This window comes from Lipotes vexillifer, unplaced genomic scaffold, assembly GCF_000442215.2.
Source record: "Lipotes vexillifer unplaced genomic scaffold, Lipotes_vexillifer_v1.1 scaffold120, whole genome shotgun sequence".
Taxonomy (NCBI): Eukaryota; Metazoa; Chordata; class Mammalia; order Artiodactyla; family Lipotidae; genus Lipotes; species Lipotes vexillifer.
This window is the reverse complement of record NW_006791240.1, coordinates 242,633-248,750: the sequence shown is the minus strand read 5'-3', so window position 1 is coordinate 248,750 and position 6,118 is coordinate 242,633.

Below are 6,118 nucleotides of genomic sequence, written 5' to 3'. Positions count from 1 at the left end.
GGAGGGAAAGAGGCGGGATTGGGCAGAGGGAGAAGTCAAGCCGTCATGCAGTCCCAATGAAAGCTTCAAATGAACCCACGGCAAGCTCAGGTCTGCAGTAGCCCGTCAGAGTTATCATGAGTTTGAGTAGAGGGCTAGACATTTAGGCCCTCTTATTGACTAATCATTGGATCTTGGGTCAGCTGAGGCAATCCTCAAAAAGGGTTAAAAACTGAAGGTTATCTTCTCCTGCAACTAGCGGAATAAATCTTTCCTTCCTCAAGGGGAACCTGGGCATCACTGCACTTATCAGACCAGCCCTGTAGATAAAACATTTTGCCTTATATTGAGTGGGAACCTTCCTCACTGTGCCTGTCATGTAAGTTACTCTATTCTGAGTCAATTCCAAGTCTTACCAATATTTTCTAACATAATTCTTTACTATATTCTGGAAGCACTAGTGCTATACTACTGATACATACACATATATACATATATATTTCGCATATACATAAGTGACATATATAAATTATATATAATGTATGTTATACACACATCTCAAATTTATATTTATACACATATTCATGTACATATATCATATACACATATATTCTGAAAACATGTACTTTGAGTGCTCTGAGAATATGTTGTTAACAACTGGGTGAATGATGCTCTACTGTACTCAACAGCTAGATTTAGTAACTGTAGTGATGCCATAAAATGAGTCTGCTCTCCAGGAGGACCAGGTTGGAAGATCATGAATTCTGTTTTGGGTGTGCTGGGTATGAAACTCTTTTGAGACATCCAAGTGAAAATATTGGGTAGGTGTTTGAATGTATATATCTGGAGTTTTGAAAGGAAGTCTACACTAGAGATAAGTAATTGAGAGTTGATGTTTATATAGTCATTGAAGCTAGGAAGCAACATTTCTGTCACATTCCTGCAAGTCAATAATGAACTGGGGCTGGGTTTCCCTTTGAGATGGTAGATTTTTCCTTCATTGGAGGGCTTTTCCTGGTCTGTTTCACGGGATTAGGTTACCTGCCTAGCTCCTGAGGCACTGGGAGTGCAATCACGGGTGTAGGGTGGGAGGAGAAGGGGACCCATGACTGGAGACTTGAGGAAATCCAACATTTAAAGGCTGGTAGATGAGAAGTCTGGAGCTGAGCTAGAAAAGGAGTGGCTGGAGAGGTAAAAAGGTAGAGTCATAGAATTAAGGAGAGAGAGAAGTGGTCAGCATTCTAAAATTCTTCAGAGGAATCATGCCCATTGGAGATGGAGATAATTGATGATCTTAGGGAGGGTGGTTTTGGTGAGAGTAGAAGCCACTCTAGTCTAGAGTGGGTCGAGGAGTGAATGAGGGGTGAGGAAATGAAGGAAATAATGTGCACAATGCTTTCGAGAAGTGTAGCTTTGAAAGTGAGGACAGGGATAGGGATTAGCTGGAGTGAAGTAAGGTTGTATTGAAATGGGTGTTAAAGAGGTGGGCCTGGGAAGGGTAGTGGGAGGAAGAGAACTAGAAATATCCCTCATACATCAGTGCTTTAAACAACCTCTTTCAATTTTAAGTGGTTTAAACTATATTCTGAAACATTAGAGAAATGAAAAATGAGTGTTAGCGCTTTATTAAAAACAAACATATCCAAAATAGTTGGCTTGTGGGCAACTTATGTCAAATTGTACAGCTCACATTGAAAAGGAGGTAAATATAAGATAATTTTCTTCTTGAATTATTCAGACCAATGATTCATGTGTTCGTTTTGCTTTTAACTAAGAAAATCTTGTCTGGTATGCTACTTAATTTATTTATCACTTGAAAGGAAAAGTCTTGTAATTTGTCTCACTTATTATCCAGATAAACAGTGTCATTGACAAAAAGGAGAGGAGGTATTTTTGCATGATCCTAATGCAAAGATGGATTCTCTATCTGACCCAGATATACTACTTCTAAAAACTGTTATTTTCTTATATATGGGTTAGGAATAAAAGCAAGGATTTTCTCCATAGAAACGTTTCGCAGATTCTTTTCTTGAGCACATATATCATTTATCAGTCTGGCTCTATCCTCCATCTGCTCAAAGGAGGCTCTCAACCCCAGGACAGTTCTCTTAAGTGTCCCTGTGACTCCCCAGGGAGTGTTTCCAGGTGCTGGGCAATGTTTTACAACCTCGTGCCACTCCACTGGGTACTTCAGTCTGCTCTTGGCATGATGTGGTAGCTGCTGGGGGTGCTGCCCAAACCTACTGGCTTGTTGCTGATTTGTCTCACTCCAGGAAGAAGGTGCTCCAGAGTCTAGTTTTTTCCATAGACCGTGGCCCAAAGCCCTCAGGGTGTGATGATTTATGCTGGAATGGGAGAATGGGACTGAAGGACTCTCTCTTCTTTTGTGTTAAGATCTGTTGGAGGGCTCATAGAGCAGGTTTTCTTAGGCCCCAGCATATTCTGAGGGAGGCAGCTTTTTCTTACCGCTTATGGTTCTTCTGCCCTTAGAGTCAGATGTCGTGTTCAGAGGCTGGGCCAGAGATGGAGATTCCCTCCCTATATCTATCTTTGACCAGAAGGGTCATCAGAATCAGTGGATTCTCAGGTTCACCTACTGAATCATTATTTCCATAAGTTTGTTCCATGCATGTTCATTTTCAACAAATCCTACCTGTCTATCTATTTATCTATCTATCATCTATCTTCCTATCCTCTGTTATCTGTTTGTCTATCTGTCTAATCTGTCTATCTTAGATTGAATGTTCGTGTCTCCCCCAAATTCATGCGTTGAAATCCTAACCCCCCAAGGTGATGGTATTGGGAGGTAGGGGCTTTTGGGAGGTGATTCATTCATGAGGGCAGAGCCCTCAAGAATGGAATTAGTGCTCTTAATAAAAGAGGCCTGATAAAGCTTCCCTGCCCCTTTTCCACCATGCAAGTTTACAGTGAAAAGATGGCCATCTAGGAAGTAAGCTCTCACCAAATGCCGGGTATGCTGGCACCATGATTTTGGCTTTTCAGTCTCCAGAACCATAAGAAATAAATGTTTGTTGTTTATAAGCTACCCAGCTTATAGTATGTTGTTACAGCAGCCAAACAGACGAAGACACACGCATATACACACACTCTCTCTAATCTCTCTTAATTTTCCATTCGTGACATGTTTATCTATATTTATTGAGCATATGCTATTAACATACAGTGATGCATTAATTCTTCGAAGAATTCCTCCAGAGTTTTTTTTTTTTTTTAAGAGTACATAGTTGCAATAGAGATTGGGAGCAGTGTGTTTCAGTGTCGGTTTTTCAAAATTATCTGTTACCAACAAATGGAAAAAGCTGTGATCTGTAGAAGAAAAAATGTGCAGTTATATTTCCTCCATGTATTTCCACTAGCCCACTGACTGAAATTGAAAGTGCTTTATTACAATGGGTGAAAATTTGGAGAGAATCAATCATTCTGCATAATCAATCTGCACAATATTACATCAGAGGCAATAACAAACTGAACTGCATACAAAGCCAGACTTCATGCTTTGAGAAAAAAAAGAATAATTACTATAAGTGGGACTTTTGGACAAAATTTCCAAATGACATATAGGTAACATGAAAGAAATAGATATTTAAAGAAATTTTTTAGTTTTTTTTTTTTTCCCTTGTCCTTCTGAAGGATGACTTATCATGGCTTGGAGGAAATTTAAGGAACTGAAACATTTAAAGAAATAGATTATATATTGGCAATTACTATGAATAAATGAAAATGGTTCATAGCACAGAAAATATCTTGGAAGATTGTGCAGATTTAGGAAAGAAAGTGATCAAGAATCAGGTGATGCCCTGAATAACAGAGTCATGTAAGAAAAGTAGAAAAGAACAATCAATATGAGAATAAAAACTCTGAAAGCTAAAGTGTAGTCTCATGGCCAAGAATTCTCATCAAAATCCTTATGAAGGTGTTTCCCCTTATTTTCCTTATAACATCAATGTGTATTTGTGTATCATATACGTATGTTTGATTCTTTCATTCCCTCAGAGAACTGGAAAGATTTAAATATTTTGCACTTTAGAATATTACATGTCTTGGATGTAGCACCTTTGTTCTATATAGTGTGTATGCTTTTTCTTCAGTACACATAATTTTTAAGCTATATTTCTCTTTTTCACTCAGTGGTCTTTCCTATAATTTAAAGCCATAAAATTGCATTGGTTTTTATTTTCAGTGCATTAAGCCCTCATAGACAGACTTTTATTTTTTTACTTGTGGAAATTTCTTGCTGACACATTTTGGCATTCTTCCACACAATAAGCAGTTGTGTAGCACTGGCAAGTGTCCATATATCTAGTTCTAAAGAAATGTACCCTTCACTGTGTATCTACCATTTCCTCTTGACCCGACCTTTCTTTTTGACCTAACTTGACTTATCTAATTGTGATTGTGGTGCCAAGTTCCTTCTGCTTGTGACCCACTACACACATATACACACAAATCCCTGGGAGACATTGACTTTTCGGGGGTAGTTATAAAGGTAGAATGAAGAAGTTGGAGAGTAATAATAGGAATCGAGTAGATATTGCGGAACAAATTGATTCAAACGACGAGCTACTCTCATTAAACATATTCTCAGTAGGCGACATAATGGATTCTCTTCTTTCCTTTTCATGTGGCAAGTGGCTACTTTTGTGCACTGGGGAGAAGAGTCCATGTCTGTTTTGTTTCCTGTCCTTTGATTCAGGCTATTCTATATTGCCAAGAACCAGAAAAGGCTGGAGCCATTGTGCACTGACATAGTCCTCAGAGGCCCGTTGGGAATAGTGGCAGCCAAATGCTTCCCAAAATGGAGGCAGTGCGGTTTCTGCTGGCCCACCAGTGTCCGCCTACCTTATTTAAAAACTTATTTATCTTCCCCAAACTGCAGATGAAACACAGAACCCTCTCCAGTTTCTGTCATCATCACCATCTTAAAAAAACATGGTTTCTTTTAGTGATCTAGCACTGTATTAATCTTTTGCCAGACAGAACACTTCTCTAGCTTTCTGTGAAGGTGTTTTTTTTCTCCAGTCAATCCATAGATTCCTTTTTCTATAGTGCTGCCTGAAATATCACTGATTTATGGTGAATTTAATTTTAACCACCACATCTCCTCCTCCCTTTCCCTCATTCCTTTGTTCGTTTGTTTGTTCCTTCCTTGTTCCCTCCCTCTCTTTTTTTTCTTTTATTCAATACATATTTAAGGTCTATTTGCTTAACACGCCAGGTACCAGGGATGCAGTGGTGAAAATGTAACACCAGGAAGCTATCGTCTAGAAGGGAAGAAAGATATTTTGAAAATTAGTAAATTGTAGTTGTAATAAGCACTGCAAAGTGCAATAATATAAGTGTGAACAACAGGATGAAGAAACCTGCCTGTGGAAGTGATGTTTAAAAGGAGAGCTGGAGAGTGAGTGGAAATTATTGAGACAAAGGGTATGAAGGTAGAGTCCGAATCCATGGGAGTGCTTTCAGGCAGAGAGAACGGAATGTGCAAAGGCCGTAAGACCCAAAGGAACAGGGTTGACTCATATCATAAAGAGGCTAATGAGGCCTGAATTCAGAGTGAGTGAAGTGAGTCTGAGATGTTATGCAGAGGCCACATGGACCAGGTTATCATAGTTAGGAGTTTAAGGTTTATCCTATTGTAAGAGGATACCTGTGAGATGGAACTAAAGAAAACAGACACAATGCACACAGATATTTAAGAAGGATAAACTGTTGTTCTAATATTGTCAGCAATTTGATTTTTTTTTTTTTAATTTTTTTTTTTTTTTTTTTGCGGTACGTGGGCCTCTCACTATTGTGGCCTCTCCCGTTGCAGAGCACAGGCTCCGGACGCGCAGGCTCAGCGGCCACGGCTCATGGGCCCAGCCGCTCCGCGGCATGTGGGATCCTCCCGGACCCGGGCACGAACCCGCGTCCCCTGCATCGGCAGGCGGACTCTCAACCACTGCGCCACCAGGGAAGCCCAGCAATTTGATTTTTAAAGATGAAACTATCAATTTATCTTCTTTGTTCTGGGAAGAACTGTTTTAGTGTCTTAATCACGATTGTATAAGACAGGTTGGAACCTGCTCTTCCAAGGGAAGTGTAATAGGAGATATTTTTGCCAGGGGAAACACCTCAT